Here is a 25250-nt window from a genome sequence, read left to right on the forward strand (position 1 = left end):
GTACTGCTCCTGGCATGAGTGAGCAAGCAGAGAGTTTGGATTTGGGATTACTGTGCACATACATTCCAGGAGAATAAATGATTACACAAGGTGCAAAGAAGTGAGGGCGGGGAATCAGGCCCATGTATAGTTTGCATTTGGCATTTTCATTATTTGCCTTTTGGTACCAAGATGGGCAGCAGTGTCAGTACATTATGCTGTAGGGCAGGAGTAGAACAGGAAGAGAAGAGAAACGTAGGTTCCCATTTCTTTTTTAAAAATCCTGTTTTCGTTCTCTTTTCTTTAAATCTGGCCCTTGCAGATTCCCCCCTCTCCCCCCAGAAAGCATCACTTTCTACCTCTCCTGGTGCTTGGTTTCTCTAATCCCCCCTCCTTTAATTAGCAAAAGCTTCATCTGCCTCTCTCCTAAATGAAAGATGTCAGTGCACTATCTAGAAATAGATGCTGAGAGCATTTCTTTTCTGCTGACTGGTGTGGGCTGGGAAACTGCTTAATAATGGTTCTGATACCCTATATGACAATCTACTGGATGCATTAAGTTACGTTTTATAGCATTAGAGAGAATATAAAAAAGCTCCCGATGTTAAATCTCATCAGTCAGCATCTTTAATTACAGCTAACAAAAAATTATACCTACTCATCTATTAATATTCTCAGCTGGACATTTTCAGAGAGTCAAAATGTTAAATGCACTTTAATAGAATTAGTCAGACAGACATCAACGACAGCAAAAACAACTAGTGTAAATCATCAACAGTGTATTTCTGTTGGTGGAAGTGGGACAGTAAATTTGATTTTATGCGCCTATGTTTCCTAATGGAAATAGGATTTCAAGATAGGATTCATTCAAGGCACGTGTCATGGGCAGGGCAGGTCTGAGGACGGTGCTACAACAGATCAGAGTAGACAAATAGGACAGACAGAGTTGTGAAGGACTTTCAGGAGGAGGACAGAGCTTGAATCTGATGCACGTAGGAAAACCCTGTATTTTGAATAACATAGTACTGACAGCTCTATGATCTTGGATACCACTGTCTGTTATTGGGGGTAAGCAATGGCTCTTTACTGGTGACCTTTATACCAGACACACGGAGAATCAACTGGAGTGTCATAATTTTGACTCCTTCAGTATCTATCCTCTTCCCCATCTACAGCACAATATTTCCACTTACCCTATTCAGAGGCCTGTCCTCTACTACTCTCTATAAACCCTGGCCTTTATGAATATTCAGGCCAGCACTCTGCTTGTATCAGTATTCAATATGCACCTTATTCCCAGCCGTTGTTGCCATTAATCACCAAGTTTTGACTGAAGGAATGAATGTTGCCTTTACGGTTGTGACAAAGTTCCTGCTCTACCTTGGTGGGTCTTGCGCTTATTGGCAGATTTGCTCGCCTTGGAGCTTCACGGCAGCCCTCAGCTTGGCTGTTTTTCTGAACCCACAGTCCAGGTCAACTCCTCCTGTGTCTGACCAGGAGTTGGGAGGATTTGGGGGGAACCCAGGCCTGCCCTCTACTCCGGGTTCCAGCCCAGGGCCCTGTGGAATGCAGCTCTCTAGAGTGCCTCCTGGAACAGCTGTGCGACAGCTACATCTCCCTGGGCTACGTCCCCATGGCCTCCTCCCAACCCCTTCTTTATCCTCACCATAGGACCTTCCTCCTGGTGTCTGATAATGCTCGTCCATCTCAGTCCTCCAACAGTCCGCGTTCTCATTCTCAGTTCCTAGTGCCTCTTGCTCCCAGCTCCTCACACGCACACCACAAACTGAAGTGAGCTCCTTTTGAAAACCCAGGTGCCCTGATTAGCCTGCCTTAATTGATTCTAGCAGCTTCTTGATTGGCTGCAGGTGTTCTAATCAGCCTGTCTGTCTTAATTGTCTCCAGAAGGTTCCTGATTGTTCTGGAACCTTCTCTGTTACCTTACCCAGGGAAAAGGGACCTACTTAGCTTGGGGCTAATATATCTGCCTTCTATTACTCTTCCTCTGGGCGGTGTCTACTGACTCCCTTGACGCCTTTGAGGAGCAGTGGGCGCTGTCCGGGGTTCTCTGCTCGGTGTCCCCGTCCGGTTCCCTTCGTTTGACCCTTTGACCACACTCCTGTCTCTGTTATTTCATTAGTTGTCCCCCGGGTTTATTTGGTGTCCAGGTCCTGTGGATCCCCCTCTTAGGCTGGGTGGGGGGATCCTTTAGGAAAAAAAAATTACTCTCCTGTAGCCACCTGGCCCTACCCTGTCACACGGTATATTCATGTAGGATGATTCTGAAAATTGAGGTTTCTGTTTGTGAATAAGTTTTTTTTTTAAATGCACCAACCCCTGCATAGTCCCTATCCCAAAGATTTTACAATCTGGCACACAGTTCTCTGAAATGAGTCTCCTGACATTTGTGAATTTAACATAACCTGCCTCAAATCTCACATCTATAAAGGCTGCTATGGATATATATTATATTACAGTGGACAAACCTGTGAGTCTGCCTCATATATGTTCAGATAAACACAGTCATCACCCTAAAAAACCCCTCAAACGATTAGCAGGGGTAACCACCTAACATGTCTGAGATACTACATTTATTTAGGGAGATATAGTGTATTATATCAGATACCACATTCTGGTAGGGGGCCAGTGAAGGTAAAGAGCGATCCACAGAAATCTATTCAAAATAGTCACTGGAACAGAGTACCTCATATTAAATTCAGATTTGGGGCTCCACCAGAAGTCTGAGTTCGTACACCCCAGATCTTCAGATAAGTTCAGATGCAAAGTTTGCAGCTTATTCCTGTATCTGCTACAATTTCACAGTTCCCACCTTGTTCCAGGAGTCTGAATTTTCTATTTCTCACTTCCAAGAAGGCTAGCAATGTCTGACTAAACTCAGTGGGGTGGATTTTCCTTTTGCTTACACCAGTGAAAAATTTCAGTAGAGTTACTCCTGATTGATACCAATGTGAGTCAGAGGAGAAAGGGGCCCACTGACTGACTGACAGGTGCAAAGATCCATGCGGATAGATCCCTTGCAGGATCAGGGGCAAAGTAAACATTTCATTTTAAAATGCCAGATGTTGAGTCTTTTGCTCTTTACACAACATGAAAAACATGAAGAAACCACAGCTGGGTCCCAAATAACCATGTTTACTAATGATACACAAAAATGCAAGGCCTAGTTATATACACACTGCTTCTCTGACTAGTTTCTGGCAGCTTCTAGAACATAACACGGCAGGTGCCACAAGAAGGCTCACAAAGATGGGGCCACTGTCATAGACAGGATACTTGGCAAGATGATCCATGGTCAGACCCAATAAGGCAGTTCTTGTGTAACTACTTAAAAGGCTACCACCTAATTCCTGTACCAAAGTCCACTGGAAATGAGAGCCTGATTCTTCTCTCATGCCAGTTTTGCTTGGGTGCAATTCTATTCATCTCAGTTACATTACTCCTGACAATCTGCACAAGGGTGAGTTAGAGGCGAATGAAGAGCCTCAGATCTCAGACCTTGCGCCAGTGGAAGACGTACTCTAGTGACTCACTCAAAGAGCTCAGTTAGAATACAGACTATCAGGGCTGGAAGGGACCTCAGGAGGCCATCTAGTCCAGCCCCCTGCCCAGAGCAGGACCAATCCCCAACTAAATCATCCCAGCCAGGGCTTTGTCAAGCCTGACCTTGAAAACCTCTAAGGAAGGAGATTCCACCACCTCCCTAGGCAACCCATTCCACTGCTTTACCACCCTCCTAGTGAAAAGGTTTTTCCTAATATCCAACCTAAACCTCCCCCACTGCAACTTGAGACCATTACTCCTTGTTCCGCCATCTGGTACCACTGAGAACAGCCTAGATCCATCCTCTTTGGAACCACCTCTCAGGTAGTTGAAAGCAGCTATCAAATCCTCCGTCGTTCTTCTCTTTTGCAGACTAAACAATCCCAGTTCCCTCAGCCTCTCCTCATAAGTCATGTGCTCCAGCCCCCTAATCATTTTTGTTGCCCTTCGCTGGGCTCTTTTTTCAATTTTTCCACATCCTTCTTGTAGTGTGGGGCCCAAAACTAGACACAGTACTCCAGATGAGACTTCACCAATGTCAAATAGAGGGGAATGATCACATCCCTTGATCTGCTGGCAATGCCCCTACTTATACAGCCCAAAATGCCGTTAGCCTTCTTGGCAACAAGGGCACACTGTTGACTCGTATCCAGCTTCTCATCCACTGTAACCCCTAGGTCCTTTTCTGCAGAACTGCTGCGGAGCCATTCGGTCCCTAGTCTGTAGCGGTGCATGGGATTCTTCCATCCTAAGTGCAGGACTCTGCACTTGTCCTTGTTGAACCTCATCAGATTTCTTTTGGCCCAATCCTCTAATTTGTCTAGGTCCCTCTGTATCTTATCCCTACCCTTCAGTGTATCTACCGCTCCTCCCAGTTTAGTGTCATCTGCAAACCTGCTGAGGGTGCAATCCATGCCATCCTCCAGATCATTAATGAAGATATTGAACAAAACCGGCCCCAGGACCGACCCTTGGGACACTCTGCTTGATACCGGCTGCCAACCAGACATGGAGACATTGATCACTACTTGTTGAGCCCGACGATCTAGCCAGCTTTCTATCCACCTTATAGTCCATTCATCCAGCCCATACTTCTTTAACTTGCTGGCAAGAATGCTGTGGGAGACTGTGTCAAAAGCTTTGCTAAAGTCAAGGAATAACACATCCACTGCTTTCCCCTCATCCACAGAGCCAGTTATCTCGTCATAGAAGGCAATTAGGTTAGTCAGGTATGTCTTGCCCTTGGTGAATCCATGCTGACTGTTCACTTTCCTCTCCTCTCAGCGCTTCAGGATTGATTCCTTGAGGACCTGCTCCATGATTTTTCCAGGGACTGAGGTGAGGCTTACTGGCTTGTAGTTCCCCAGATCCTCCTTCTTCCCTTTTTTAAAGATGGGCACTACATTAGCCTTTTTCCAGTCTACTGGGACCTCCCCAGATAGCCATGAGTTTTCAAACATAATGGCCAACGGTTCTGCAATCACATCTGCTAATTCCTTTAGCACCCTCGGATGCAACGCATCCGGCCCCATGGACTTGTGCTCACCAGCTTTTCTAAATAGTCCCGAACCACTTCTTTCTCCACAGAGGGCTGGTCACCTCCTCCCCATGCTGTGCTGTCCAGTGTAGCAGTCTGGGAGCTGACCTTGTTCATGAAGACACAGGCAAAAAGAGCACTGAGTGCATTAGCTTTTTCCACATCCTCTGTCACTAGGTTGGCCTCCCTCATTCAGTAAGGGGCCCACACTTTCCTTGGCTTTCTTCTTGTTGCTAACATACCTGAAGAAACCCTTCTTGTTACTCTTAACATCTCTTGCTAGCTGCAACTCCAAGTGGGATTTGACCTTCCCGATTTCACTCCTGCATGCCTGAGCAATAATTTTATGCTCCTCCCTGGTCATTTATTCAATCTTCCACTACTCTTAAGCCAAGCTGGTCGCCTGCCATATTTACTATTCTTTCTACACATTGGGATGGTTTGTTCCTGCAACCTCAATAAGGGTTCTTTAAAATACAGCCAGCTCTCCTGGACTCCTTTCCCCCTCATGTTATTCTCCCAGGGGATCCTGCCCATCAGTTCCCTAAGGGTGTCAAAGTCTGCTGTTCTGAAGTCCAGTTAATTATCCTATGCGGGCCTACACAACAGGCTGGCAAGAGAACAGCTTCGGATAGGAAATGGTTCAAAGAAAAACATTAAAAGTGATGGGTGGGGAATTAAACTTTAAAAAACACACAAAAGCTTATTTCTGCTTCCCTAATAGGGTCATTCTCAGGAAGCTTGACAGGAGTGGTGGAGGGGAGTCCCTTCAGAATCGGACCAGCAGGGCTGGATGCTTTTTCTCCTCTGTGCATGCGCACTTGCTCAGCTCCCTTTATTCCCACAGGGCAGAGGCACATCTGGGATTAGGTGCTCTCTCTTCTAAAACTGCCCAGCAAAGACACATTTATAGTCATAGCCACCTGCAAGCAGATCCTGCAACACGAGATGAATCAGCATAGATGAATCTGAAGCACCTGCGGTTACTCATGCACGAGCCTTGCATCCTTCTCTCTCATTAGTACAACAATGTGGCACGATTCTTTTTAGTGTAGGTGCCTAATCAGAGCATGCAGTTAAAGCTACATACAAAACAGGAGCCTTATTGACATTGGTGTATTTCAGTGCATATTCCTAACAATCACAGAGTATCCTTGTCAGCTGGAGGGTCATGTTATTGTATGATCACAAGAAAAATAATTTACCATGATCTATTAAGTACATTTGTCCTCATGAGTAAAATATGACTGGAAAATAACAGTAAGTAAATTTTAATCTATTACAATTATAAATTCCCATTTTAGTTAACAAATAGCCTAGTTTGTTCCATCACCTTAGAAATGTCTACTTTAGGTTATATTTAACTCTCAGACTTATGCATTGAATTTGCTAACATTGGCCACGGGGAAAAACTTAACTTCCCGTCTTTATTAATAGGGCTGGTCAAATATTTTCCCTCAAAAAAAAAAAACTGCTTTCTGATGGAAAATTGGGGTTTCTTTTTGCAAAAGAAGGTTTTCCATGAGAAATGTCTGCTTTGTGTGGAAATGTTCATATTTTTATCAAAAAACTTGCCAGCCAAAAAACCAAAATCTTTTGGTTTCTGTCTGAACTTTTTCAGTTGTTGGTTTTTGATAAAAGTTGAAATTTTCCAATGAAAAGTTCAACAAAATCTTTGCTATTTTTATCAAAATTTCCCATGGGGAATAAAACCATTTTCCAACTAGCTCTAATTATTAGTATTTGAGCTATTGTATTGTCCAGAGGCCCCAGCAAAGATCACGGACACATTGTGCTAAACGCTGCACAAACAAGAACAAAGAGCATCCCTGTCATGAAGAGTTTACAATCTGAACAGATAAGAGAGACAAATGGTGGAGGGGGGAAAGTGGCAGAGAGAGAGCAAGTGACTTGCCCAGATTCATGCAGCAGGTCAGTGGCAGAGCTGGGAATAGCGGTTCCTGACTCTGGTTACATTTCTTCACAAACTAAAGTTGAAGTGTAAATATGCTGTAATAAGTTTTCTGGGTATAGGTGGATGTTTAGGAAAGCCATAATTTTATAGCAAAAGGCCTGTAACACTAAAAGTATGACACAAGCTCAGGAGTGAAAGAAGAATGAATGCAAATGGTTTCTCCTCCTGTCACAGACAGCCATCAACAGCAGTGATAAAGTGCCAAACAAGGGAGGAGGGAGGCAAAAGGACAAGGAGGTACTAATATTTGGCACTTATCTTGCACCTTTAATCAGAGCATCTCAAATCTCTTTGCAAAGGTGGGTCTTAGGTCCAACACAGAGATGAGTAAAGAGAGGAAAAGTCATTTGTCAAGGGAGGGAGCTGGAGATGGAACCCAGGTCTCCTAACCCACAGTCACCTGCTCTAATCAGGAGATGGAGCTGCCTCCAAATGATGGTTTGTCATTGAGCAAGAAATAACAGAATTGGCTGAACCTACTGAGGGATTATAGTGACAGCTGGCATAAGGGTAGACAACCTCGCTCTGTTTTTATGTGCCCTAGAAGCATAAACAAGCTTGCTTGATAGGGGGGCACCTTGCTAGAGTCCAGCCTCTAATACTCTTAGATCAATAGTGCCATCTAGTGCCCACTAGGCTCTGGTGTATTACAGAACAATATTTGTAAGTACAGGACAGAATTTTGCCTACATACAGGAAGTCAACTTCTTTTTTTATTTGCACGCTGGTACAAAACTGAGACATCTATTCTCACAACAAAGACACAGAGGAAACGATTCCTAATGCCCCCTTTCCAACAGTGATTTATCAGACAGCACCATTTTGCTGAATAAAAAGCTGCAGTCAAATAATAACGCACAGACGTAAGCAAAGAAATAATCACAGGCAAAAGTCCCATTACACTTCAGTGGCCCATTTTTAAGTGGCTGCTTGCACTTGAAAGGTGTGGTGAAGGCCTGCATTTCTGTTTAACATGAGGATACTCTAGGTTAGAGATGACTCAGCTTTTCACCTGCATAGACTGTTTGGCATTTAGTTTGATGATATTTCCTCATCCCTGGCGTGCGCAAGCCACAGTGTTTTCATGTAAGTGAAATCACTTCTTTGCTTCCTCAGAGTAAAATAGTCTTTGCTTGTCAGAGTAGGATGTTTCTCCTTGGAGCGAAGGACTGGCTCTCTTTATACATTATGCTCTCTGGATTGCTTGACGTCTGCACAAAAGCAATGGCCACAAGCAGAAGGGATGTATTTGTGTTCTGTAACAGGAGGTATGCTCTGAACACCCCTGGGGTCAGGACCAGGCTGAGGGAGGAAGAGAGACATAAAAATAGCACATGAGCGGAGTAACTCCCAGTTCTTTCTGGGCCCTTGTAGAAAGTAGGAATCAATCCTGAACCCTATCTTTTTCCCTGTATGGCCTTCGCTCTCTCCCCCTTCATTGTTTTAGTTCCCTATTAGGTAATATTTGTAAATGATTGTTTTGAAGACAGGATGTGTGAATGTTTTGTCCCTGAATGGATGAGGGCAGGTGCCTGGCACAGGGCTGTGAAAAGGCAAAGGACAGAGTGCAGAACTGTATCAGCAAGCCACGCACACAAATGTACACTCCAGGTGACAAATGGCTCCTCTTAGCCATCACCGGCATCCAAATACCCCCATCATGTGGGAGGCTAACGCAAGAGAACACATTTTAAGGAGGCCAAAAGTCATAAGTTTAGAGCCCCTTTGGCTATGTCTACACAGCAATTAGACACCCGTGGTTTGCCTGTGCCAGCTGACTCAGGCTTGCGGGGCTCAGGCTGTGGGGCTATTTCATTGCTGTGCAGATGTCGGGGCCCAGACTGGAGCCTGAGCTCTAGGACCCTGCGAGGTGGGAGGTTCCCAGAGTTCAGGCTCCAGGCCAAGCCCGGAAGTCTACACAGCAATGAAACAGCCTGAGCCCCACAAGCCCAAGTCAGCTGGCACAGGCCAGATGTAGGTTTTTCTTTGCTGTGTAGACATAGCCTTGGGGTCCACCAGTCCAACCATCTATTGTTAGGTGGCATTTCTTCCAGCTGCATGGGATTTCTTTTAGTTACAAACATACCTAGCGGGCCCTCTGCACAGGGGCCAATCTCATCCTCTGAAATCAGTGGAGAAGCAGACCTTCACTAGCCCTTACCCCAACTCCCTCTTTGGCCTTGGACAAGTCAGTGTCATTGCTTCAACGTCTCTATCAAATGAGATAAAATGTGTCTACTTATCAGTGCTATCCTGAGAATTAACTAGTTAGTCTGTGAAGCACTTTGAAGTTAAGTACAGCTCATGTGTGTGTGTGTCTATTCTCTCATTTTAAACACTCAGGCAAGTAAGATGCAAAGAAGGCAAGAGGAAGAGCGCTTGGATCTCTTGGTCCCAGTAGATGCTAAATAATTGATATTGCATCATGTATCTGCACATGCTTGGCCTCCGACTCCTTCCTATTTTAGTACAAATGGGTTTTGATCCTGAGCTAAAGTCATGCCTCCATTTGGATTCTAAAAGTTATAGATCCCACCCCAGTCCAATAGTTGCTAGTGGCCTTTCTAAGCAAGTCCAAGATTCTTGTATTGGAACTCTGAAAATGACAGACAAATATCTTCTACCAGTGCCACTATGGAAGTGCAGGTGTGATCATAACCAGGGGCAGAGTAATCCACCCCTCAAGCAACTGGAACAATCAGAGCCCATGTACTGGTGGCTAACAGGCAGAAAAGTAAGGTCCCAAACCAACTCCCAGTGCAGTCTAACAATAACAGACACGGGTGGGTTTGTTGAGCTGCAGATTAGTGATTTCTGTTTTAAACATCAGGTGATGAGAAAAAACACCAACAGCAGCAAACAGGTACAGGAGACAAGGGCAATCAGCAGCAAATGACTGATAACAAGAGGTGCTAAAGCATTCAAAATACAGCAGATGGAATGATCATAAATTACTAAACAGACTTCGTTCCTGGTTGGCTTTCAGCGCAGACCAGCCCCAAAGAAGGGTGCACCAATTCCACCCTGTAGTGTTTCTCAGCAAAAAACTGTCTGAGAGGGAAAGCAACTGGTCAGTCACTGAAAAAGAATGTTATGCCATTGTCTACGCTCTGGAAAGGCTACGCCCATATGTTTGGGGACGGCGTTTCCACCTGCAAACCGACCATGCTGCACTAAAGTGGCTTCACACTGTCAAAGAAACTAACAAAAAACTTCTTCGGTGGAGTTTAGCTCTCCAAGATTTTGATTTCGACATCCAACACATCTCAGGAGCTTCTAACAAAGTGGCTGATGCACTCTCCCGTGAAAGTTTCCCAGAATCAACTGGTTAAAATCGTCCTTGAGATGTGGAAAATATTGTTAGTCTTTATGTACTTGGTAGTATATTTAGAGATGCATGTGTCTTATTAACTCTGTTTTCCTAGAGCTCCAGGAAGAAATCCCAGCCAGTGTTTCACCCTAGCTGAGATTTGGGGGGCGTGTCATAAATATAAAGGGAAGGGTAAACCCCTTTGAAATCCCTCCTGGCCAGGGGAAAGCTCCTCTCACCTGTAAAGGGTTAAGAAGCTAAAGGTAACCTCGCTGGCACCTGACCAAAATGACCAATGAGGAGACAAGATACTTTCAAAAGCTGGGAGGAGGGAGAGAAACAAAGGGTCTGTGTCTGTCTGTATGCTGCGCTTGCCAGGGACAGAACAGGAATGGAGTCTTAGAACTTTTAGTAAGTAATCTAGCTAGGTATGTGTTAGATTATGATTTCTTTAAATGGCTGAGAAAAGAATTGTGCTGAATAGAATAACTATTTCTGTCTGTGTATCTTTTTTGTAACTTAAGGTTTTGCCTAGAGGGGTTCTCTATGTTTTTGAATCTAATTACCCTGTAAGATATATACCATCCTGATTTTACAGGGGGGATTTCTTTATTTCTATTTACTTCTATTTTTTATTAAAAGTCTTCTTGTAAAACACTGAATGCTTTTTCATTGTTCTCAGATCCAAGGGTTTGGGTTTGTGGTCACCTATGCAAATTGGTGAGGCTTTTTACCAAACCTTGTCCAGGAAGTGGGGTGCAAGGTTTTGGGAAGTATTTTGGGGGGAAGGACGCGTCCAAACAGCTCTTCCCCAGTAACCAGTATTAGTTTGGTGGTGGTAGCGGCCATTCCAAGGATAACGGGGGTAATATTTTGTACCTTGGGGAAGTTTTGACCTAAGCTGGTAAAGATAAGCTTAGGAGGTTTTTCATGCAGGTCCCCACATCTGTACCCTAGAGTTCAGAGTGGGGGAGGAACCTTGACAACCATATAATATTGAGGTGATTGCTCTCAGGATTCACAGTGATGTTCTCATTGTCAAACTACCTGAGTATTAGGCAAGTCAAATAACCTTCTCCTGATATAAATGGGTTCCACCCTGCAGAGGATCTCATTGGAATGTCTGCAGAGGCCAAGGCCCCAAAGTACTTGAGCAAAGCCAGGCAGTGGGAAAGAAAGAGAGACTAAGGACAACAGTCAAGAGAATATGAACAGTATGTGTGACTCCTAGCTGCTCTCCAGCATGCAGAGATTTGGAGGGAAAGGTCTGTGGGGGAGGACTGATTGATAGTGTAGACAGGCAGAGATGACTGAGAGGCTAAGTTGGTGGGGAGATGGGGCTATGAAAGGCAGGTCTCCAGGTCTCTGCGCATCTAAGCACGGATAACCCATGTAATGTGAACGTTTTCATCACAGCTTCTATTCTCTAATGGCAGTTTGGGTTGACATATCCATAGCCTCCTTGAATATTTTTAAACTTCCACCGCAACTCAAAGGAAGAGAGGAATCTAATAATGAGACTGAAGTGTTAGCACAGGGCAATGGCTGCATCGAAGGCATCCATAGCCAATGAGAATGGTGCAACATAAATTTCCTTGGTGTATGTTTAACTGGACAAAAACTAGAGGGAGTACTGCAGAGAACAATCCTGAACTGCCAGAAGGTCACCTTGGGCTCTTCCATCTTTACCATCTATAGAATATCAGGGTTGGAAGGGACCTCAGGAGGTCATCTAGTCCAACCCCCTGCTCAAAAGCAGGACCCATACCCAATTAAATCATCCCAGCCAGGGCTTTGTCAAGCCTGACCTTAAAAACTTCTAAGGAAGGAGATTCCACCACCTCCCTAGGCAACGCATTCCAGTGTTTCACCACCCTCCTAGTGAAAAAGTTTTTCCTAATATCCAACCTAAACCTCCCCCACTGCAACTTGAGATCACTACTCCTTGTCCTGTCCTCTTCCACCACTGAGAATAGTCTAGAACCATCCTCTGGAACTACCTCTCAGGTAATTGAAAGCAGCTATCAAATCCCCCCTCATTCTTCTCTTCTGCAGACTAAACAATCCCAGTTCCCTCAGCCTTTCCTCATAACTCATGTGTTCCAGACCCCTAATCATTTTTGTTGCCCTTCGCTGGACTCTCTCCAATTTATCCACATCCTTCTTGTAGTGTGGGGCCCAAAAGTGGACACAGTACTCCAGATGAGGCCTCACCAATGTCGAATAGAGGGGGACGATCACGTCCCTCGATCTGCTCGCTATGCCCTTACTTATACATCCCAAAATGCCATTGGCCTTCTTGGCAACAAGGGCACACTGCTGGCTCATATCCAGCTTCTCGTCCACTGTCACCCCTAGGTCCTTTTCCGCAGAACTGCTGCCTAGCCATTCAGTCCCTAGTCTGTAGCTGTGCATTGGGTTCTTCCGTCCTAAGTGCAGGACCCTGCACTTATCCTTATTGAACCTCATCAGATTTCTTTTGGCCCAATCCTCCAATTTGTCTAGGTCCCTCTGTATCCTATCCCTGCCCTCCAGCGTATCTACCACTCCTCCCAGTTTAGTATCATCCGCAAATTTGCTGAGAGTGCAATCCACACCATCCTCCAGAACGTTTATGAAGATATTGAACAAAACCGGCCCCAGGACCGACCCCTGGGGCACTCCACTTGACACCGGCTGCCAACTAGACATGGAGCCATTGATCACTACCCGTTGAGCCCGACAATCTAGCCAACTTTCTACCCACCTTATAGTGCATTCATCCAGCCCATACTTCTTTAACTTGCTGACAAGAATACTGTGGGAGACCGTGTCAAAAGCTTTGCTAAAGTCAAGATACAATACATCCATCTATGATCCTACAATCCACATAGCACAGCCGGTGAATGGACAGAGGGTCAAATTCACATGCTGAACAACCAAACCACCACTCATGAAGGCCTTTCCTTCACACTCATATCAGCAACAGTGGCAGTCACCTGCAGGCCTAGTCTAGGCAAGGAGGAACACCTGGGAATCAAGATAGCCCCTTCGGTGCATACAGGTGGGGCTATTTAAGAGATAAACATGAGAGTACAGATAGGCCCAGAGCCAAACTTCCCCCAAGTCTGGGATTGGTCACATCTAGGTCACAAGTTAATTCGGCAAAGTTGTTGCACAAGTGTCAACAGAGGCAGCCCTTTGTACGCAGCTTCTGTGCTGCACTACATCTACCTTCGGGACTTGGTTTTGGCTAATAGATCTCATGTAATGGCACCCAAATGCTTTCTGACACATTAAACGCTAAAGTAAGGGGAAGTGTGCAGGTAGCTGGTTATTCTGAGGAAGATTTAAAAATATATATATATATACCAAGAGTACAACTAACGACCTTCACACAAAGAACGTATTTATTTACTTGCTTTTGGCTGCATTATAGCACCATCTATTGGAAGAAACCTAGAACTAGCAAATGTGCCCACAGGACGGCAGTTTATTGTTAGTTTGTGTTTTGCTACAACAGACCAATTCCCTGTGATGGTCAGGATTGATACTGAGGCATGAATTCAGCAAAAAGCTGATTCACTGGCACAAGAACTTTCCCTTGTGCTGTTTAGAGCAGAAGCCTCTCACCAACCTGCCTAGAATGGTAGCAATCAAAAGCTGCCACCAGCCAGCAGGCCGCTGGCCTACATGAAGGGAGGTGGTAAACTCATGCTAGGTTCTGTGGATCCACTGAAATCCCTTTCACGTCTGCTACTGATTGACACCCTGATTGGTTCTCTAGGCTGTGGGAGGTCAAGGCCTGCATGGATGTGGAGCCAGACACACACGCAATGATGATTCTACAAAGCAAGGATTGCAATACACAAGCGGAGCTATGAAAGGACTCCATAGGACCATGAGGACACTAGGCCAGTCTGCATGCTGAACATGGCTGTGAAGGTGCAGCCTGCTCGACATTCTAGAGCAAATGTGACAGACTGTTTCCTTCAGGATGTTGTTGCCTTGGGTTAAATGTTTGCATCCTGTCTACACCAGAATTTTCAACTGTGTTAGCTAAAGGGTTTAAAACACATCAAGTGTCGATATATTCGGTCTGCTGCCATCCAAATGGGGATCCTCTGGCCTATTGTCTCAGGCCCTATCCACACACAAAAGTTGTACTGCTCTAACTAAACTGGTACTGGTAAAGCAGTACAACTCCCCCCTCCCAATGTGAATGCAGTTATACCACTGTAAAAATGTTTATACCAGAGACAGCTCCCACCAGGGAGCAGGGTCTGGCACTTACCCCGCTCCAGCGCTCCAGGAGAGGGCAGCGCACAGGAAACTCCGTGAAAGCCTGGGACTGAGCATCAGGCTGTTTCCCCCTCTGGATTCCTGGGCTCAGAGATGGGGGAAAAGGGAGGGTGCGGGTATCTGGGCAAGGCAGAGCCCCACGACTGGGCTCTGGAAGGGAGGGGAGGAGGTGCCGGTATCGGGGCAAGGGGAGGCCTGCAGCTGGGCTCTGGAGGGGAGGAGGTATGGGTATCTGGGCAAGGGGGGCCCTGCAGCTGGGCTCTGGAGGGGAGGACATCTGGGCTGAGGGGGGCCCCACGGCTGGGCTCTGGAGGGGAGGAGGTGTGGGTATCTGGGCAAGGGGGGCCCTGCAGCTGGGCTCTGGAGGGGAGGGGGTGTGGGTATCTGGGCCAGAGGAACCCCGTGGCTCAGCTCTGGAGGGGAGAGGAGGGGGTGTAGGTAACTGGGCTGGGGGAGCCATGGCTGAGCTCTGGACAGGGATGGGGTACAGGTATCTGGGCTCTGGGGGGGGGGGGGGGGTTGTGGGTGTCTGGCCCCCCCGGCTGGGCTCTGTAGCGGGGAAGGAGGCAGAGAAACAGGAACTGGGTTGTCATAGGGGTTTCTTTAACTCTGTACTCCTGGGGGAATTTTTGTGAGTGTTTGTATTTTTACAGACATACTTGCTGACAGGTATTTTGAAAAAAAATTACCAAAAATAATTGAAAGTGGCGTGATTATGTAGTGTTATTTTGACAAATACAATTTGCAGAATTTTAAAATATTGTGTGCAGAATGTTTTGGCACAGAATGCCCCCAGGATTATCTTTTATATTGATCTAACGGTGTCCATGGTTGGGATTGTACCAATAGAACTATAACGGTTAAAAAAGAAGTCACACCTCTAACCAAAATAGTTATACCAATTCAAAACAGCATGTAGCCTTTTAGGCTTTCTTGCCCAGTTCTAATGGATAATCTCATTTCAGAGCCTTCACTGAATAAAGCCCACAGAAATGGATGGCGTATATTTAAGTGGGAATTTCCATGTAAGCAGGTACTGTCTGCGTCACGGCCTTGCGCACATTGTTAAGCGGCACAGGGGAATGATTATTTCATGGCCGATCACTTTGGTGGTAACGTGGGTGATGCCAGGCCCCCGCAAGTTCATTGGACATGGTTACATTTGAGGAATTTCATCACCGTGGACGGATACTGAAAACTCAGCATTGAGAGGAACAACTCATCCTGTGTTGCACACGCATTCGTGGAAACATTACGAATCCCGTATTTTTCCTCCTCACACACGTTGAGTCACTTGCCTTATTAACTGTCATTCCCATGTCCATTCCATTTAGGTGAAACAAGCTCAGTGCTCACTCTGAGGTCACATCTGAACAACCACCAGCACGTGATTTATACCAGTGTTCTTGAAATAAGAAAAAAGCTACTTCCATGTGCCCTTCTGAGCACTCGGTGTCAAACTCTGTGCTGTGCTTCAAGCATGGGCAGCCCAAGGGAAAGGCTCAGCCACCTTTGCACCCTCCTGATTTTGAGCTACTCAAAGGATTGACAGGTTTCAGAGTAACAGCCGTGTTAGTCTGTATTCGCAAAAAGAAAAGGAGTACTTGTGGCACCTTAGAGACTAACCAATTTATTAGAGCATAAGCTTTCGTGAGCTACAGCTCACTTCATCAGATGCATATCGTGGAAACTGCAGCAGACTTTATATATACACAGAGAATATGAACCAATACCTCCTCCCACCCCACTGTCCTGCTGGTAATAGCTTATCTAAAGTGATCATCAGGTGGGCCATCTCCAGCACTCCACTTTCCATTTCGGCCCACCTGATGATCACTTTAGATAAGCTATTACCAGCAGGACAGTGGGGTGGGAGGAGGTATTGGTTCATATTCTCTGTGTATATATAAAGTCTGCTGCAGTTTCCACGATATGCATCTGATGAAGTGAGCTGTAGCTCACGAAAGCTTATGCTCTAATAAATTGGTTAGTCTCTAAGGTGCCACAAGTACTCCTTTTCTCAAAGGATTGAAACAATCCACAGTGTAACTTAGGCAGCCCTGGTCCCTGCTCTTATAGCAGAATCCTTGGCAAGGCCTATTGTTTGAGGCGTAAGCCAGATGGGCTGTTGCAGAATGCACTATTGCCCCACCTCTCTGCAAGTACTTGGATGGGTGGGAGTCAGCATAGGGCTGCCTATGGCAGTCCAACCCAGTGCCTGCCCCAGGGAAATTCTCACATACCCCCTCCAGGGTTGTTAATGGCTCCTATGCGCTATCATTGTAGCATATAGGGGGCCAGAGCAGCAGACAGACACCCTCTGTGTTTCAGTCTCCTTTCATTGCCTGTACTTCAAAGTCATTCCCATTACCTGGTTTGCACAGGACACATTTCTCTAGACACATTTCCTTTTGTCTCTCCCCATAGTCCCTTGGAGTCTAAGTATTATTATTTTATGTAATTGGCTGTATCAAAAGAACCCTTACATAACCACAGCCACCTCAGGCACACATCTTCAAACACATGGATGCCTCAGCTGTCTGTCAGTTGCAATATTTTGCACATGACTGGGCTCAACCCTTATCCAGATATATTAAAAATAAGGAAAATACTTTCCATATCATAAATTCTCCAAGCTCTGCACCAAAGCAGATCTCTTCTGCCAGTCTGTTATTTGCACATTGACTTTTGTTTTGATTTTTTCTGTGAGCTCATGATCATTCTCTTTATATTTACAAAACAAATGTATGAAAAATAGGAAAGCTACAATATTCCATTGAAAAATAAATTCAGTGGTTCTGCCCATGTTCGCTGCCTTCTGCATTTGTCTTTTGCAAGTATTCTCATGAGTAAGTTTATTGAATTGAATTTCTGGGTGCTCTCATCTGCAAACACAAATTCAATGGCCCCCTCTGTGCTGATGACTCACAGATGTATATCTCTGCTCCAGACCAGTCTCCTTCTGTTCAAACTACAATCTCAGCCTGTCTCTCTGACATGTCCTTGTGGATCTCTAGCTGTCAGCTCAAACTCAGCATGGTTAAAGCAAAGCTGTTAATCCCCTTCCCCCGCACCCGCACCACCGCCAACTTTCCCTTGCTACCTCCTTTCTTGATCTATGGAGACACAACCACCATCCTGCCTTCACTTCCTAGGTGCAGGATGAGGGGGGTGTCTTCTATGCCTCCTACATATACCCCCAAAGTTAATTGTCTGTCCTCAGAGACAAGATAACCACCTTGTGGCTTGTTTTCCCTGTGTGCTGCTTCCCTGTTCACATCTCTTCATTAACATCTGATTTCATATGTAAATGGCCATCCATTGCATTATCTTACAATGTTGAATTTACATCCTGACAGAGAGAGATTTATTTATTACCTCCTGGAGGGAGGAAAAGCTTGTTTTTCCACCTCCGCTAGTGACTAATGCCTGAATATGGACATTAAAAACATATTTTCAGTACAGATACTTAACTCCCTACCTCGTATGTTTATATACATTTCACAATGATATTAGAACAGGAGTACTTGTGGCACCTTAGAGACTAACAAATTTATTAGCGCATAAGCTTTCGTGAGCTACACCTCACTTCATCGGATGCATAGAATGGAACATGTAATAAGAAGATTTACACATATACATACAGAGAAGGTGGAAGCTGCCATACAAACGGTAAGAGGCTAATTAATTAGATGAGCTATTATCAGCAGGAGAAAAAAAACTTTTGTAGTTATAATCAAGATGGTCCATTTAGACAGTTGACAAGAAGGTGTGAGGATACTTAACATGGGGAAATAGATTCAATATGTGTAATGACCCAGCCACTCCCAGTCTCTTTCAAACCCAAGTTAATGGTATCTAGTTTGCATATTAACTCAAGCTAAGCAGTTTCTCGTTGGAGTCTGTTTTTGAAGCTTTTCTGTTGGAAAGTTGCCACCCTAAAGTCTTTTACTGACTGGCCAGAGAGGTTGACGTGTTCTCCTACCGATTTTTGAATGTTATGATTCCTGATGTCAGATTTGTGTCCATTTATTCTTCTGCATAAAGACTGTCTGATTATTCTCTTTGTTGGGCCTGTCCTGTAGTAGGTGACTTCTGGGTACTCTTCTGGCTCTGTCATAATGTTCTTCACTTCAGCAGGTGGGTATTGTAGTTGTAAGAATGCTTGATAGAGATCCTGTAGGTGTTTGTCTCTGTCTGAGGGGTTGGAGCAAATGCAGTTGTATTGTACAGCTTGGCTGTAGACAATGGATCCTGTGGTGTTGTCCGGAGGAAAGTTGGAGGCATGTAGGTAGGAATAGCGGTCAGTAGGTTTCCGGTATAGGGTAGTGTTTATGTGACCATCGCTTATTAGCACTGTAGTGTCCAGGAAGTGCATCTCTTGTGTGAACTGGTCCAGGCTGAGGTTGATGGTGGGATGGAAATTGTTGAAATCATGGTGGAATTCCTCAAGGGCTTCTTTTCCATGGGTCCAGAAGAGGAAGATGCCATCAATGTAGCGCAAGTAGAGTAGGGGCATTAGGAAGCGTTGTTCTAAGTCAGCCATAAAAATGTTGGCATACTGTGGGGCCATGCGGGTACCATAGCAGTGCCGCTGATCTGAAGGTATACATTGTCCCCAAATGTGAAATAGTTATGGGTAAGGACAAAGTCACAAAGTTCAGCCACCAGATTTGCCATGACATTATCGGGGATACTGCTCCTGACGGCTTGTAGTCCATCTTTGTGTGGAATGTTGGTGTAGAGGGCTTCTACATCTATAGTGGCTAGGATGGTGTTGTCATTAAGCAAAGTAAAACTACTTCCCCATATTTATTTCCTCTCCCTCCCTCCCCCATTACTGTTCCTCACACGTTCTTGTCAACTGCTGGAAATGGCCTTGATTATCACTACAAAAGGTTGGGTTTTTTTCTGTCCTGCTGGTAATAGCTCACCTTACCTGATCACTCTCCTTACAGTGTGTATGGTAACACCCATTGTTTCATGTTCTCTGTGTATATAAAATCCCCCTACTGTATTTTCCACTGCATGAATCCGATGAAAAAAAGCTCACAAAAGCTTCTGCTCAAATAAATTTGTTAGTCTAAGGTGCCACAAGTACTCCTGTTCTTTTTGCAGGTTCTTATAGTTATTTTCATCCAATCAACAAATGCAATTAGTACCACCTGACCTGTCCAATCAAAATTAACCAACACTTTTAAAATTGTGACTGATGAATATTTCCAACGAGCTGCTTGTAAACCATGTTCACAGAACAAGGGCATGATCCTTTCAACACTTACAGATGAGAGTAATTTCTCTCATGTTTAAGTGGGCTACTTAACTGCCTAAGTAAATCTGAAAATTTGCAAGAGTGGGCCCCAAGACTTTATTCTCTTTGGGGAATAACTTCATATAGAGTGATATCCTCTGCACAGAGAGCCAGCAGACATCCTTTCCACCACTTAAGCCTTATATTGAGGTCTGAAGCGGTGTATTGGCCTAGCACTGATCATCTTCCTCTGCACAGGGAGGAATTTCACCCAGAGAGAATAAGGGTTTGATCCTGTATCACTGAGGTCAATGGGAGCAAGATCAGGACCTAAGTGAGGAAAATCGAGATCTGTTAGCAGAATAGAGGAAGAGAGACAGACAGATCATTCATAGACTAAATTATTCATTACAAATTAATAGCTCAAGTCTGACAGCACTGCCTTTCTCCTAGCTTCCCTCTCCCCTCAGCCTTCACCCTCAGTTATTTATATCTGTTTACCCGGTTTCTAGCCATGCTCCTCTTCCCACCCTCAGCACTGGTTACAATGGATCAAGCACCTGTAGCTATTTTGTTGTTTAAATAATAAGATGACTTGGGGGTTGAGGGTGTCCCCAAGTTAGCCTACTTTATCTAAAAGAGACCATCCAAGCCAGGGCACTCAGTCATGTTATGCGGAGCTGAAGCCAGACAGCTGTTTCCCCTTTTATAATCAGCATTTTTATTTTACAAGGGTCATCGCAGCAGCCGTTTTTAATGTCCATGTTGACAGCTTAACTGTTTGCCTGGCTTGAAAATCCTCTTAATGTACGGGGTGCTGTCAAAGCCTGTGAATTGTGAGCCTCTGCTGCTATCAGCCAAGACAACAAGGGCGTTTTCAGTAGGAAATATCTTTACTTTACTCTTGGTCTATTGCCATCGACTGTGTTAATTTTATTGGTGACCACCGAATCCTCAATTAAAAGAGGCCAATCAAAAACTAATAATTTAATTAAGCGAATGGCATTACAGGCTCAGGTGAGCTTACACTGAAAGCTGCTTGTGTACCTGCCCACTTGAAGCAAATATTTGAGCATTCCTCAGGCTCGGTTCTGTTGCTCGGTTGTTGGACGGGATAGGGGAGCAAAGTGACTTTCTGTTCCCCTTATCCTGGTACAGCTGTGGGCCTGCCCAGCCTCTGATGTAAATTAGCAGCAGTTCTCAAATTGTGGGTTGGGACCCCTTTCTAATGGGGTCACCAGGGCTGGCGCCCGGGGCCAAAGCCCGAGGCCTTCAGCCCTTGGCAGCGGAGCTCAGGCCTGGGCTTCCGCCCTGGGTGGTGAGGCTCAGGTTACAGCTCACCGCCCCTCCCTCCCCACCCCTGGGCTGAATCAGTCATCTAGTCCAGTCCCCTGCACTCAAGCAGGATTAATATTATCTAGATCATCTCTGACAGGTGTTTGTCCAACCTGCTCTTAAAAATCCCCAATGATGGAGATTCCACAACCTCCCTAGGCAATTTATTCCAGTGCTTAACCACTCTGACAGTTAGAATTTTTTCCTAATGTCCAACCTAAACCGCCCTTACTGCAATTTAAGCCCATTGCTTCTTGTCCTGTCCTCAGAGGTCAAGAACAATTTTTCTTCTTCCTCCTTGTAACAACCATTTATGTACTTGAAAACTGTTATCATATCCCCTCTCAGTCTTCTCTTTGGCTTTTACCCCCTGCCTGGGGCGGCGGGGCTCAGGCTTCGGCCCGTTCACCCAGGGCGGCAGGGCTTGGATGGGGTCAGGTTTTCATCCCCCTCCTGGTGGTGTGTAGTAATTTTTGTTGTCAGAAGGACATCGCGGGGCAATGAAGCTTGACAACAGCTGAGTTAGAGCAATCTCAGTCCCCTGATGTACCATAGCAGTTCAACCAATGGTGAGATTGCAGTGCATCATGGGAGAGACAGTCCAGCCAGGCTGCTGAAGCCAGCCCATACAACAGAATGGGGAATGAAGTACTTGAACAAATGTTATACCAATAAAATAAAAACCAGAAGGATCTTATTAAAGGGGAAAAGGCAAAATACCACATTTATTGTGAATACAGAAAGAATCATAGTAAGCAGTTAGTTATAGCTATAACATTCCATTCAATCTCATATTTATTCACACATTCATTCATACAAACACACACACACAGGTTCTGCAAGGTTGTTATCATAGTTACCAGCCTTAGAGTTGCTCATGCCAAGCCACTGGCCAGGTGGCCTGGACATGAGGAGGGAGCAGGGCCTCATCAGATGCACATCTGATGCTCCTGGAAGTTGGTTTGCAGAATCAGACCCCAAAGTTCTCACTTTTTAGAGTCCATTTTTATAGGAATTTCTTCCTATGCCAGTCTGTGGGAATTGCTTCATCATGCTGTTGCTGAATCAATCAGCAGATGTCACATTCCTGACAGCTCCATGCTGCCAGATGTTATCTTGTTCTTTGGTTCTCCCATTCTTGAGGCTGTTGGGTGGATTCCAGTCTACCCTCCGGGGGTCCTCTGGTTATTTCCACTTGACGCCTTCTTCAGCCGATGGACACTGCATTCTTAGGCTGGCACCTCCCTGATCATTCAGTTATTATCCACACCAAGCATCCATCCACATACATCCTCTATCTCTATTTTAATCACAATTGTTAACAAAGCGAGATGAATACAACAAAAGGGCGGGGAGTCTCCGTGTGCTGTTTCTGTTGTTACAGAGTATTGCTTTGAGTCTCTCTCTGTGTGAGTAGTTGTTGTTACAAAGAATTGCTTTGAGAACAGACTCTGTCTTAGAATGTTCTAACACAATTAGCAGCTTGCAAGTTTCACACAGAGAGGGAGAGAAACAGTACCAAAAACCAAGAGACCTCTTAATTAGTAATACCCTGGAATTTAAACTATGGGGAATCAAACTCATTTGTGATTTTAATACAGATCTTCTTTAATATGATCCAACACTACAACTCCCACAAGACACTGTGGCAGCTCAGATGGGCACAGATTAATTCAAACTGTTCCAGAACAAAATGTTTCAATTTGGATTAACAAATTGAAGCGTTTTCATTTGGGTAGAACCAACACAAAATGTTTCCTTTTAATTTACTCAACACAAAATCAAATTTTGGCAAAAATCAAAATTTTCCTGCAGAAAATTAGGGTTTTGCAGATATGTATTTTCTGTCAAAAACATTTTGATGGTAAATTCCCAGCCAGCTCTAATGAACAGAAGGAATTCTTGAGATCTATTTTTTAATTCATTTTTAATCTGAAGACCTCAATAACCTTTGCAGGTATTAAATAATGAAGCCTCTACTGTGAGGTAAGAGTGTTGCATGGATCACTTCACTCCCCACTGAAATGCAGTCATTCCTAGGGTGGAACACAACAGCGGCTTAACAGCACACAGCAGCACAATACAATAGTTTATGGCAGGAAGTGTCAAAATATGCTGAGCTAGCTTCTGCTTCCAGTCCCCACTGGGTAAACCAGAAATAACTCACTGACGTCAGTGGAGTGACTCCGGATTTACTCCAGCGAAAAAAAGGAGGAGAATCTGACCCTTTGTATCCAATTGTAACTGTCGGGGAAATGTAGATAGCCAGAATGTAATGAATGGAGTTCGAAGGTGGCCAGGACACCAAGATTAACACCCTGTCTTGTGAAAAATATCAAGGGTTGTGATCCTGGGTTCAACATTTCATCAGAAAACAGCCCTCCAGTAGCACAATACCCCAACGCCATCAGCTCACTACTGCCCCTCACAGGGTACTCTACAATGCACACTCCTTATGGCTGCATGTAGAGTACATGCAGTGCCTGCCCTCTTAGCTCAGGTATAGACAGCAGTGTGAGTGATGAGGCACGGTTTAGGCAAGTAAAGACATGCCAGAACCCTTGGGGTATGTGCCCTACATGGCTCGCTGCATGTCCAAGCAGTACCTCCTTCATCTACACTGCTATTTTTAGCTGTGTAGTGTCTCATTGCCTCCCACTGCTGGAGCCTTTCCTGTGTCAGGGGAAAGGCTCTGGCAGGGAAGAGGCAGTGGGAAAAAGCTCTGGCAGCTCCACACTGCTTCCCCCCTGCCCAAGCCTTTCACTGCCATGTGTAGCTACCCATCGCAGTGTGGACACAGCCTGCTTTCACTGTGGTGGGTAGCAATACGTACCCTACACACTCCTGCCAGTGCTGTGTACTGTAAACACAGCCACACCAATCCAATGAATCACCCAACTTTTGTACATCCTTTATCACAGGTGTCCCTACTGCCCTCCCAAAAAGCCCAGTCTATCTGCTGTCAGCCTTACAACAGTTATACAGTGTTGTTTATCCATACCAAGGAGCCCTGAACCACAAACATTCAGATGCGTAGGCAGCCTTGCTCAGCATCACAGCTCTTCAGCAGCAGGCTTCCTGCTGGCAACTGACAAATGTGACAAAGATCAGGCTTGCAGTTTCTGACCCTGGCTGTGCCACAGATTTGCTGTGCAGCCTTCAACAAATCAATTAATCTAACCACATCCTTGTCTTTACTAGAAAAAAAAAGGTGTGTTTCTGTTGTGTGTGCTAGTTAACCCATGTTAAAAATCTAATGTAGACAAGGCAAGCTGTACTTTTTACAAACGTTACCTGGTTGAGGCAAACCCTAGGCTTCCCCACAAGAGTTTACCGCAACCTGCTTATGCTTGTTAAAAGTACACCTTTTCCCCTAAGGTGGCCGTGGCCAGTGTCTCAGATTATCTATTGGGAAAAATGGAGAGACCATCCCTTATCTCACAGATGTGTCGTAAGGCTTAATTCAATTATATTTATAAACTTGGACACTCTCCAACAGAAGATCCTACACCAGTGAGAATGAATGATTATTCCTGTATTATAATCTTTTAGGCTTTGTCTATACCAGAAAAGGTTGGGGGTTTTTTTTTATACAAGCAAAGGTGTGAATTTCAAGTGGTATAACCTCCCCTGAGTGCATTTTATTCCAATATAAAACAGCCCCCTCCCCTCCCAGTTTATCTTATGTCAGTTGGGAATGAATTTAAGCTAAACTGAAAAATGTCACTCCTATACCTGAAAACAAGTGTCTACAGGGAGTTATTCAGTACAACTGGCAAAATTTGTCTACTTTGTGTAATGAACATAGGCTTTGAACCAGATCCTGAAGTCCCTACTTGGACAAGAGACTTTTGTCTGAGTTACAAGGAACTGCACCATCAGGCCCTTTGTATTTATTTCTTTTAAACCAGCATCCCTAGTTCTCTTCCCAGGAGGACTCACGGCACCTTCCCTACCTTTTCAGTAAATTTGGGGTGGTGCTTACAATGCCAATATTGGCATTTTCTCTTTAATACAGATC

The 25250-nt window shown here is 44.9% G+C and overlaps 1 protein-coding gene across 1 annotated transcript in view; it reads right to left on the bottom strand.

Annotated features, from left to right (window-relative positions):
• The window catches only part of IQCK (IQ motif containing K), a 210094-nt gene that overhangs the window by 52516 nt on the left and 132328 nt on the right, over positions 1-25250 (bottom strand). The window lies entirely within an intron of this gene.

This window comes from Lepidochelys kempii, chromosome 10 (assembly GCF_965140285.1).
Source record: "Lepidochelys kempii isolate rLepKem1 chromosome 10, rLepKem1.hap1, whole genome shotgun sequence".
Classification (NCBI taxonomy): Eukaryota; Metazoa; Chordata; order Testudines; family Cheloniidae; genus Lepidochelys; species Lepidochelys kempii.